This window comes from Ambystoma mexicanum, chromosome 8 (genome assembly GCF_040938575.1).
Source record: "Ambystoma mexicanum isolate Mex_15411 chromosome 8, UKY_AmexF1_1, whole genome shotgun sequence".
In the NCBI taxonomy this organism is placed as follows: Eukaryota; Metazoa; Chordata; class Amphibia; order Caudata; family Ambystomatidae; genus Ambystoma; species Ambystoma mexicanum.
The window spans coordinates 7519319-7531982 of record NC_090929.1 but is presented as its reverse complement, the minus strand read 5'-3'; the positions used below and the strand labels follow the sequence as shown (position 1 = coordinate 7531982).

Here is a 12664-nt window from a genome sequence, read left to right as displayed (position 1 = left end):
AGGTACACATACACCAGCGTGGACACAGGAAGGTACACATACCCCAGCATAGACACATGAAGGTACACATACCCCAGCGTGGACACAGGAAGGTACACATACACCAGCGTGGACACAGGAAGGTACAAATACCCCAGCAGGACACAGGAAGGTACACATTACCAGCGTGGACACAGGAAGGTACAAATACTCCAGCAGGACACAGGAAGGTACGCCTACCCCAGCATGGACACAGAAGGTACACATTCCCAGTATAGACACAGGAAGGTACGCCTACCCCAGCATGGGCACAGGAAGGTACACATTCCCAGTATAGACACAGGAAGGTACACATTCCCAGCATAGACACAGGAAGGTACACATACCCCAGCATAGACTCAGGAAGGTACACCTACCCCAGCATAGACACAGGAAGGTACACCTACCCCAGCATAGACACAGGAAGGTACGCCTACCCCAGCGTGGTCCCAGGAAGGTACGCCTATCCCACCATGGACACAGGAAGGTACACACACTCCAGCATAGACACATGAAGGTACACATACCCCAGCGTGGACACAGGAAGGTACACATACACCAGCGTGGACACAGGAAGGTACAAATACCCCAGCAGGACACAGGAAGGTACACATTACCAGCGTGGACACAGGAAGGTACAAATACTCCAGCAGGACACAGGAAGGTACACATACCCCAGCATGGAAACAGGAAGGTACGCCTACCCCAGCATGGACACAGAAGGTACACATTCCCAGTATAGACACAGGAAGGTACGCCTGCCCCAGCGTGGGCACAGGAAGGTACACATTCCCAGTATAGACACAGGAAGGTACACATACCCCAGCATGGACACAGGAAGGTACACATACCCTAGCCTAGACACAGGAAGGTACGCCTACCCCAGCATGGACACAGGAAGGTACGCCTACCCCACCATGGACACAGGAAGGTACACACACTCCAGCGTGGACGCAGGAAGGTACACATACCCCAGCCTGGACACTGGAAGCTACACATACCCCAGCATAGATACTGGAAGGTACACATACCCCAGCGTGGGCACAGGAAGGTACACATACCCCAGCGTGGGCACAGGAAGGTACACATACCCCAGCGTGGGCACAGGAAGGTACACATACCCCAGCATAGATACTGGAAGCTACACATACCCCAGCATAGGCACTGGAAGCTACACATACCCCAGCATAGATACTGGAAGGTACACATACCCTAGCGTGGGCACAGGAAGGTACACCTACCCCAGCGTGGGCACAGGAAGGTACACATACCCCTGCGTGGGCACAGCACGCAGGTGAGCGGCCCCCCAGAATGTGCTGGTGCTGAAGCCTGGGTACAGGAGGCGGATGGGAAGCAGCCAGGAACACACAGCGCAGCGTGCAGGGCAGAGATTAGAAGTTACCAGGAAGATGCACCCCTCTCAACATAGACAGAGAAATACTTTATACCAAATGTATAAAACTAGTTCATATCAATTCATACCACCCACTTACAGTAACAGTCTTTTTTAAACATAGATGCTGGATTACACTTCAATTAATCTGAAAACTCCCTTTAAAACATTGTTCAAAGCTAAAATCTCTCCTGTGGGTGAAATTAGCGTATTCCGTACACGCTGCTAGCTTTTTGCAGGTAATGGCCCAGTGAACAGTAGACCACCCCCAAGGCTGTAGATAAGATCGGCGACAGTTGCCCCAATATTAGCCAAGGTTCCCATCATCCGAAGCTTGAAAGAATTCATTGAAACAACAGATGCTTCCACCAGAATGGGGTTCAGATCTTCATTCAATGAAGCGGTCGGAGCTTGAGGGGTCTTTGCATAAGTTCCCATTTATCTGCACATGATCCGGGCGCTCAGGGTAGAGAGGCGGAGCTCCCGCCTTTCCACGGCAGTAGGAAGCGCCATGGACTGGCCCAATACCTCCTTCCACCGTTTCCCCTGAGTAGTGTCCAGTAGATGGTCCCCATCCCCCAGACAGGGATCTGCTCCGGCCCTGTAGTAACGGAGAATCGGCAGTGAAGAGCACTTACACATTCTCATAGGCAAGCATTTCATCTGAGGGAGGGCTCAGGGGGCGCACTTTATCCCCCCCCCCCACCTGCCAATAGGAGCAGTGTTACTCAGGTTATAGCCCAGATAGTTCAGAGAAACGGGCCGTTCTAATTCCTCAGATGCCAGAAGCCAGCGCCTAGTTCTAGGCTCGGCCCCCCTGAGCGCTCCAATAGGGGTCCCATTGTCCCCCGTGGAGCACTTATAAGACAGATTCAGCTTCTCCTGGAGCCCCTGCGCCGTCCTGTCCAACAGCCGAGCCGAAGCCAAGGATGGGCCGCGCCGAAGCCAAGGATGGGCCGCGCCGAAGCCAAGGATGGGCCGCGCCGAAGCCAAGGATGGGCCGCGCCGAAGCCAAGGATGGGCCGCGCCAAAGCCAAGGATGGGCCGCGCCGAAGCCAAGGATGGGCCGCGCCAAAGCCAAGGATGGGCCGCATGGGCCGCGGCGCAAGAAATCCACCCCAGAAACAAACACATTAAAGAGAATCGGAGCAAGCAAACAGCCCTGATTCAGGCCTACAAAGGATCCAATGCTTGTGAAAGCGCCCCAATGACCCCCACACCCCCCCCCCCCGCGTGCTAGCCGTACTCCGAGTCCTGCCTGTAAGTAGCAATGCAAGAAGTTGGATCCATTTTTTCAGAATCTGTATTTTGAGGAGTTTTGACTGCAACAAAGATCCTCCCACACAGTGGAAGGCGCTGCTCACGTGTAATGCGGCCACATACAACCCCCCCCCCTCACCCCCACGGGCTCCGATGGACGTCAGAGAGGACACTGGCATTAAGCGATGTCCTATCCCTGTCCAAATCTCTCAGAAGCAGGACCGCAAACACTTTACTGGAGGCAGCAATCAGGGCAATTGGCCTATAATTCCTGGGGCCCCTAGAACCCCCCCCTGCTTAAACAAAGGGATATGATAGACTCGGTCCAAGAGCCAGGGAGAGTGGGGGTTCTAAATATATTGTCAAATAGGGGGTTGAGAAGAGCCGACCACAAAGCAGGTGCATTTTTAAAAAGAGAGGTGGGGTGCCGTCCGGTCCGGGAGCCCGAGAGGGGCTCAGCTGCCTAATCGCCCTCGGGCCAGGGGCACCCCAAGAACTGCCGCCCGCCAGTGGATCGCCAGTTCCATCAGAGGAGTTCGGCCGAGTACAGCTGTCCTTGTAAAGCTCTACTCACACATACTCGGGGACCTTTGGAGTACTTTCATCCTCAGCCACCAAGGTCTTTTCCTGGGGTACAGCTCCGAGCAGCACCCCTTCCAACACTGGCCAGGCACAGCAAACGGTTTCACGCGTCATCACGGCACTACATGGCCCTAATCATTAAAAAAGGATTCGCTCCAATCACCCAGGGATCGGGAAATCCCCTTGGCGCGGGGGGCGCAGCACGGCCTGGTTACCCCTCAACAGAAGCGACGAACCCTAATCTACACCCTAACAGCTCTATGCGCCCAAGGAAAGAAACTCTGCTGCGCATGGGGCCTGCCTGTGGCCCTTGATTGTCACACGTGCAGACGGCGCCAGAAACCTCTGCCCTGGGCCCTCCTACTCAAATCCCTACATGCAAAGTGGCCATGGGAGAAGGCTACGGCGGGCCAGTGCGGTGCAGTGAGGTGCAGTGCAGTGAGGTGCACGATCTGCCCAGGATCACAGCGCGGCCAGTGGGCGAGCTGGGAAGGAGAATCGATGTCTAGAATACCCCCCTGCACCCCCCGATCGCCACTCCCCACTAATGATTGATGCTGATCGCCGGGGCGGGGGCGGGGGGGCCTTGTGAAGCTTCTACGCTGTAGGCCTGCACAGCACATGGCAGTTTGTATAACGAGCGCTTTCCGGTGCTGGCCCTTTGCTTTGTAGAACAGGCGCAACTATCAGAAAAGTGTGTACGGTCCATTTTCCCAAACTGGGAGGCAACGGCGGAGTGGCCTTGCCCGGGTGTTTGTATAGTCATCTGCAGCATTTGCATAACACGCTGAGCTATCTTCCGAAGCATGCTTGCACTCAGAAATATGCATTTCAAGCTCGTTTATCGCACGTTGTATTCCCCAAAGAAAGTCGCAAAGGCTGCAGGAGTTCTGCTGCCATGGAAACAGGTGGGCGTTGCCCAGATGGCACCGAGCACTTTAAAGATGAGTCCCCATGCGCGCACGTGCTATCTAGGGTGGGGGCCCGTGCCCTCTGGCCCCAGGGAGACCCCACAGGGGTGCCACCTGCTCCATCCGGAGCACTTAGGACACACGCACTCCCGGGAGTGGCGCAGACTTGGTGCAGAAGTGAAGGTGGCCCCTGGGGGGCCCCGCGAGTCTGAAGGCGATTGGTTGATGTTCTCTACCTTTCCCCCGGAGGGAGCTCTGTGATTGGCTGGCCAGTGCTCCTATTCGAGTGATCATGTGTTTTAAAGCGCGTTGAGGGTGTCAGGTGCACCCCACACTTCCTGAGCAAGCGGGGGTGCGCGTGGCCGGGGGGGGGGGGGCGCAGAGTGACGGTACCCCAGGCAATGTGCCCTCCTCACAGGGGTGGGTGGGGGGCGGGGGCCCCCAGGGGGAGGATTGTGGATGAAATAAGGGAGCCGGGAGAGCGGGGGCGGGGCATGATCCGCGACGGGCACGCACAGGCTCTCCTCCATGGTGCCCCCTCCCCACCCACCACCCCAGTGGCCCCTTCCGACCCTTTCACGTCAGGAAGCCCTCGGACTTGGGGTCTCCGGTCACGCAGGGCCAGGTCTGACCCCTCCCTTCCTTCTCCTCCTGCCCTTGCCCGTTGCCCCCTGCGTTGACCCCTTCAAGCCCAGGTAGCGCCTCGACACTCACCCTTCCGGGGTCTCTCCTCCAGCGCTGCGCAGCCGCCTCTGCTGATCTGGGGCTATTTTTGCCGCTCTATATATTCCTGACGCGCAAGGCATGCCGGGAAACTCCGCTCGCCCCATCGCAGTCTGCCAAGGACACCCACAGCCAGGGATGGCATCTGTCTGTGGGGGGAGGGGGGCACCTGTCCACCCAGACGGCGACCCGAGCAGGGGCATAGGCGGAGGGGGGGGGGGGGCAGAACACCTGCCCACCAAGGAACCGAACCAGAGGCAGGGGCATCGGAGGGTGAGGGAGGGGGGGCGTGGTGCCTGGGAAAAAAGGAGTGAGGGGCGATAAAGCGGGAAAGAGAAATAAGGAGGGAGGGAGGAAGGGAAGGAAACAGGACAGGAAGGAAGAGGGTGAAGGGATGACAGCAGCAGATGAAAGGGAAAAGGAAGAAATGCAATGCATGCTGGGAAGGGGGGGGTAGGAAGCAGCCCTGCATCAGCGCAGGGGACTTTTATCCTACCCAGACACGGGGGGGGGGGGTTGAGGAGGGGGTAATATGCTGTCACAGTGGAGACATCTGGTGTCACCAACATGTCCAGAGCTGGTTAAGCGCATATTTAGCAAAGCCCCCACCCCCAGAGGCGTGGCCCGCATTGTCTAACAGGTGGGGCCTGAAGCTAATGAAGTTGGGCCCACCGCAGTGACATTAACATCTGTAAATGCTGGCACAGCGCTGCTGAGTGGGCATATACAGATGTTGGGTGGGCCTTGCCCGCTCAGGCCCTACCCTGTCTGCGCCTCTGCCCACCCCCCTCCCTACCTCTGGCGGGTCCAGGGGCCCACGATCGGCTACATGGGGTTATAGTTGTTCTTTTATAATGCGCTTAATACCGGGGAGCAGTTTCTAGGCGCGTGCCCAGAATTCGAACCTTTGTGTTATGCGTTGCCTTGCTTACGAGGCACACGCATTGCCCTTGAACTATCCTCCTGGTCAGGTTTACCCCACTATTTGCAAGCCCCCAGTCAGCCCTTTGGGGCGGCCACTAGTCTCCCATAAGAAACGGACCCTCTCACTTTGATAGAAACGGACCAGACCTATGCAAGAGGACTTCTAGGGGCTTTGCCTAAGTGCCCGAGTATGGGACTTCTGCTTAAGGCCTTGCACAGCAGGTGTAAGGACAGACTGCGCCTGAGGTCCTCCTGGCCGCCTCCACAAGGGCTCCACTGTGAGGAATTCGACCATCCGCACGGTGGTTTTTTATTTTTATTTATATGAAATTGAATGGCAGTACATGAACCTTTGGCAAATGTTTCAGGCTAATCCGCACACATTTTCCTTTGCTCATCGCACAACATACACATAAACCTGTTTGCTCTGGGTGGACACAGCCTACAGGAGCCGTTCCCCCAGTCACATTTAGTTGGAATGTGCCACCCAGGAGTACATCAAGGCATCTCAAAAGGGAGAGGGCAAAACCTTCCTCATATCATGGCCAGCCTAATTAAATAGCAAAGGCTCCATGGGTCCACCCAATGAGACGAGAGGCCTGGTTGCAGGGCTAACAAAAGACAGAAAACCCCAACACCTTTGATAAGCATCTGTGTCAACCTCAAGCCAGCTCCCACCTCTTAGTATCAATGACAGTGAGCTGTCATGTCTGGTACATGTGTTTGCATTAGGCAACCCCCACAGGGGACCCCATTCAGAGGGTAGGAGTATGTGATTTGATGCAGACAGAAAGTCTGTTCTCACCAAAACTTCAATGGAGACCTGCTTTTAATCAGGAACCACTGAGAGCTTAATTAACCAGAGAGAACCTTTGATCCACAACAGACACAAAGATGGGTGGGACTCAGTCGTACATGTGTTCACACCTTTACCTTTCCTGTTGCAAAGCACTCTGGTTATGACCTCACGCATAACAGAAGATTGTTGGTGGGGACCCAGGATTGGTTCATTAAGGTAAGATTAGCGTACACCAATCACTGGGGCGTATTTGGATTTAAAAGAGGGTTGCTCTCCTCCTTTAGTAGATCACCTGAAGGTTTTGCAAGGAGTAACAAGAAGAACTCATTTGAACCCTGACTGAAGGTACAGTCTGCCTTACGGCTTCCACCAGTGAAGGAAGGCCAGGAGTTCCAAGAGGGAAGGAAGATCCCACCCCTAAACATCCCCCAGGGAACAGAGGGAGATACTGAATCCAGAGGACCCTCCAAGCAGATCCAGAATTGGTACCCAGCCAGCACACAGCGTGCCCTGCATCAAGCTTCCTAGGTGGGAAGTGCCAGAGAGTCTCTTAACCAAACAAGGGACAAGGACGTTGCCTGCAACACTCTCCTCAGCTTTGGGACATCGCCTTAAAGGGCAACACAAGCCCAGTGAAGAAGCTAGGAGGAGTGCATCGACAAGCATCCACCGACGTCCACCGTAAAGGACATTTTGGAAACCTTCCAAGATGGCCACCAATGAGTGAGGACATGGAATCCTGAGTTACTTCAGAGGGCTGGAAAAAAAGGAGCTACCCAGTCTGGGGTTGGCGGGCTGGGCAATAAAGCACTGTGGCACCGGAGGAGTGGGTTGCCAAGCAGAGGTGGTGGACCCAGTCGAGGGATGGAGGAGTGGTGGAGCGGGCCCCCTGGCAAAAGCCTCATGACCCCCTGTGGGCTGACGCGGCACCGGGGGGTCTCCCAAAGGGCGGCTGGGGTCCCAGCGGGTCACCGGTTAAGAGGGCAGAGGAGTGCGGGATAGGGTTGGTCCTGGCAAAAGAACCCCCTAGCGCCGCAAGAGGGGCAATTGGAGTGGTGTTGGAGGCAGCAGAACAAGGAAGGTCCATCAGCCAGAGAAGAGCGAAGGGAGGAGAGTGGTGGACAAGGACACACAGGAGCTAATATGACCCTCAGCAAGGAGGACCTCAAGGAATGCCTCAGAGGCTTGGGAGGGAGAATGACGATAACCTTTCAGGATCAATTTGCGTCACTGAGGGAAGAACTGAGAAGCTCCACGAAGGAAGTCATGGGGGAGGTGAAGAGTCTAGGAGACAGGGTGGACATTACAGAGCAGGGATTGTGGGAAATGTTGGAGAAAGTAAAGCAGAACACTGACCTGCTGGAGCATGTGGCTAGGGTCTCCCACAATTTGGAACTTCTGGCTGAGGACTTGGAAAACCGACTGCACCAGTCTAACATCCGGGTGAAGGGTCTCAGCGAGTCAGTCCTAGACACGCAGCAGATGGGCACGATTCAATAGTGCTTTGGGAGCTTGCTGTTGGATACGCAGCCCGGGGCAGTGGAGATCGACCGGATACATTGAGTCAGGCCAAAGGGGAGGGAGCCGGGAGCGAGACCCAGAGACATCCTGGTGGCCCTCAACTCCTACGGGCAGAAAGAGAGTATCCTGCGAGTGGCGAAGGCCCAAGGGAACATAGCAGTGAATGGCTTGCAAATCCAATTCTTTCAGGACATGGCACTGACAACCCTGCAAAAGCGAAGGGCTAGGGGCCTGATGACTAAGGGACTCATTGCAAAGCATATCCCATACAAATGGACCTTCCCATTTGGCTTGCTGTTCTCCCTGGAAGGGACACAGCATCGAAAAACATCATGTGCAGAAGGCGTAGCGCTGCTGCACTTGGAAGAGGAGGAGGGTGACCCGACGTGACAGTCCAGGTCCACATCTCCACGTGGACTCAGACAGTGAGAATGGGCCTGGGGATGGGGAGTCTGGGAGGTAGAGGAGCAAGGTTAAAGGGCCCTCCAGGGCATTCAACAGAGGGTACAGGGTGAGGAAGTGGGCAACGCAGGGGGAGGAGGGCGAACACTTGGGAGGCAGGGAGAGCAGGGAGGAACGGGAAGTACACGAGTCAGGATGACAGTACCCGGGACGGCAATAGGGCGTTCGGGAGGAGGTCATGGAATCGGTAAGGGGATATCGACAACCTCCAAATGAGTGTACCCCAGGCAGTTACTTGGTCCAGTGCCTTGGGGTGGGACCCTGAGGGCATCCTAGGATCGCCCGGACCTGGGGAGGGAATGTTGGGGAGGGGGGAGTGGAAGGGGGAGGTGTTGGCAGCAGCAGAGGGAAGCAGGTATGCGCAAGGGACGAAAGGAATGTAACAGGCATAGACTGCAGGTCCACCCTCTAAAGGGTATTCAGGATCTTATCACATAATGTGAGGTGGCGAAGCGCGAAAGGCGGAGGTCCAAATCAGTAGGGGAATGTGGAGGCCATACTACTGCAAGAGACACACGTTCAAAAAGCAGCTGATATGATATTATAGTTTATTTAACAAAATGTTTTTTTTAGTGATTTAGCTGAAATGAATCAGCTTTTCAATGTATTTTACAAATGAACTAATACAAAAATATAAAACGCCTATTGCAGCATCAAACATCAAGTTACATTGCTATAAATATAAAACAATCCACACTTTACATAATTCACTAAGGAGAAATTCACAATAAAGAAATGGTTCACAGAAATAATTCATAAAATGACACAAAATAACAAAATATCACAAAGTCGCACAGCGTTCTATTAGACCATTTACAACTCAAATTCAAAGGCGTTTAAAAAATGAACAATGGATATTTGTGTTGCAACATTAGCGACACATAGTAGATACGACCATCGTAAATCAATATCCAAGAACCCTATGGTGAGCTAATGACGCCCAACATAAGTCATTCTAAATCCGATCAGTGCTGGACAACACGATATTAGATGCTCAAGTGACTCCGCAGAATTTTGATTCAGACAGAATCGGCAAAATTTCACATGGCTTGGTATCAATTTACGCCTAGCCTGGATCTGTCTTGGGGGCCCAAGGTCAAAACGAAATCTAAGGATAGCAGACCGCACTTCTGAAGATGGACATTTCAAGAGATATGGTTCCATGGTCTCAACATGTTTAGGGTAAAATCTCTGCGCACAATTGTGTTTATATTGAAGATACTGGGTCCGAGTAGTAATCAGATCACAACAATATATCATGTCTTTTGCCTTATTTGGGTTCGAAATCAATATTTCAATAGTGACATTTGAGTTTGCAAGGATGGTATACACTTCCTTCATCCAACTTTGTACACATTTATGGGACAAAGTAAACAGGTATGTTGATAGGATCCTCAAGATGTCATTGGTATATGTTGAAATCAAACATTTACGGAACAAAGCACATAGCCGCTTGTGGTAGATAGCGTGGAGAGAAATCAAACCTAATTCGTATCGGAGCCAAGGCCTGGGTACACACTGTGGTAGATGGAGAACACTCCTCCAAAATTTCACCTCTAATCTATCAAAAGACAAGGCTGCCCAAATTGGTTGTGTTTGAAGGCCATATAATATGCAAGGTGTCGCTTTTTGGTTCCTATTAATTAAGGCAGGTTTTAGTGTAAATTTGCCTTAACAATATAACCTGATCTCGGCTTGTATCTAGTTTCTGTTCCACTCTCTCCAACTGGCCTCTGGCATCAACAGTGCCCTCAAATATCACCCCCAAATATGCATACCTCTTGACTATTGTCAATTTTATTTTGTTAATCGACCACACATAATTATTGCATCTAGTTTTGGAAGCTGAATAGGTCACAATTTGGGTTTTGTCTGTATTCATTTTCAATTGATTTAAATCAATATAAGAATTGGAAGCCAAAAGCAGATTTTGTAATGCAGTTGGGGTTTTGGAAATTAGAACCAGATCATCGGCATACATTAATGTTTCAATGGGAAAGCTATTAAGGATTGGTGAATCTGAGGCTACTGACATAAACATATGCTTGACATCATGAATGAAATAATTGAAAATTGCAGATGTACGCAAGCAACCTTGCTTGAGGCCCCGCGCAGTGGAAATTGGGGCCGACACAAGGTCACGTAATGTTAGACGAATACGTATCGAAGTCTCTGAGTGTAGTGCATGGATGATATCACACAATGTTGACGGACAATTATCTCTTTTTATTTTTGATATCAAAATTAAGCATGAGATGGAGTCAAACGCAGCATGTAGGTCTACGAATGCAAAAAACCCAGATGGTTTATTTACATAGCATCTATACACAATGGGGGTCATTCCGAGGTTGGAGGTAAGTAACTGTCCTTACCGGCATGGAGTAAATATCGTGTCCGTGAAGGTCAGAGCCCGCTAACAGAGGGCTATTACGACCTTGTGTGCACGAGCTTTGCGCCATGCCGGTAACAACATTACCGGCACGACGCTAAAGTCCCGAAAATGGCCCTTAGCGTCATCAAGTAAAGCGCAGATTGCATTACCGGCATGATGCAAGACGACATTAGCGGCCACCGTTATTAGTGGTCACCGTTATTAGAGGTCACCACTAATAATGGTCACCGTAAATAAGCAGAACCCGAAGTAGCGTCATCGCACAGGAAAGGGAAAGAGCACGGCGGCCATCTTTAAAAACACAATCCATTGCCACCCTCAGAAACCAGGACCTGTAGGACATTGGTGTGCATGAAATCCAATCCACAACAACACTGCAATGCCCATGGCTGTGAAAAAGGGCGCCTTCCGCCAGCGCAAGGAGCGCTTCAATGAAGATGAGTTAACCATGCTTGTGGAGACCCTGGAAGAACATGCCGATGTCGTGTTTGCCCAGAGCCTCAAGAGGGAGGCTATAATCAGAAAGAAGGAGATATGGGCACTAGTGGCGCAAAAAGTAAGCGCGGTTGGCAACACCCCCCGCACATCCAAGGACTGCAGGAAGAGGTGGGACGACTTGCGCCTGCGAGTCTGCAACATCCTCTCGGCCAACAGGAGCCAGGCCATGTCAACTGGTGGAGGAGCAAGCTCTCCCATAAAGCTGTCCCTATGGGAGGACATATGTGCAAGCCTGATCAGCATGGAGGCAATTGAAGGCGTGGGAGACATGGAGTGTGGCGCCACGTCATCGGTGGACAGAGGTGAGTGTCCTAAGAAATCACTGTAATGCAGAGTCTGATGATAGTGCACCAATATGTCTGTCTACAGAGGCAAGCCATTGCTCAAGGCACACACATTCCCAGCATAGTTGTCGTATGCAGCACAGACACATGCAGATGCCTGCAGCAAGGCAATGCCATAACTTACACAAACCACACTAAGATGTCAATAGCATGTCACACTGCTTGCAGGCCACAACAAACATGCATGTCACATAGCATATGTCAGCCCCAATATGAGTGACCCCGACGTATGCCTGCATTGCCCACCCATATAGCAAGCAACATAATCATCAAAACTCCACTGCCTATTACCTTCTATTGTGTAGATGAGCAATTATACAAATGTATGCATGATGCCTATCAAACCATCACTCATGCCGTCCCTCTCTTCGACCCCCACAGGCTCAGACCATGACAGCGAGGCCTGGGACTCACCCCCACAGCCAACCACAACCCAGAGGCCTTCGACCTCAAATGCCCAACCCAAGGCTCGCCATGCACCACAGAGGAAACCACCTCCGGATGCTACGGCACTGGTGCCACCAAGGGCCATCGAGACAGAACCCGCCACTCCAGTCACGGTGGCACAGGACACAGATGAAGCTGCACTCTCAGCAGAGTCCAGTTCAGTCAGGGAGGCGGCAGCCACAGCACCCCTGGCTGAGGAGGAGGCGCAGGAAGAGGTGTGGGTGCCCGTGGAGGACGACTCCTCCAAACTGCCTCGCACACCAAGTCCGGCACCATCCCCACAGCTCACATTGGTGGACTCCGACCATGCCACCACCCCGAGCAGTCTGGGGGGGGAGTTCAACCAAGGGGCCATGAGTCCCATAGGGGAGCCGATAGAAATTGTACATG

The 12664-nt window shown here is 52.7% G+C and overlaps 1 protein-coding gene across 3 annotated transcripts in view; it reads right to left on the bottom strand.

Annotated features, from left to right (window-relative positions):
* The window catches only part of AK1 (adenylate kinase 1), a 1026690-nt gene that overhangs the window by 169262 nt on the left and 844764 nt on the right, over window positions 1-12664 (bottom strand). Inside the window, exon 1 of one of the 3 annotated variants that reach the window (XM_069609119.1) lies at window positions 4879-5020. The exons of the other annotated variants lie outside the window; for them this stretch is intronic. The gene's annotated coding sequence lies outside the window, so the exon portion shown is untranslated. Of the gene's footprint in view, window positions 1-4878; window positions 5021-12664 lie in introns of those variants that run through there. 3 annotated transcript variants of the gene reach the window in all.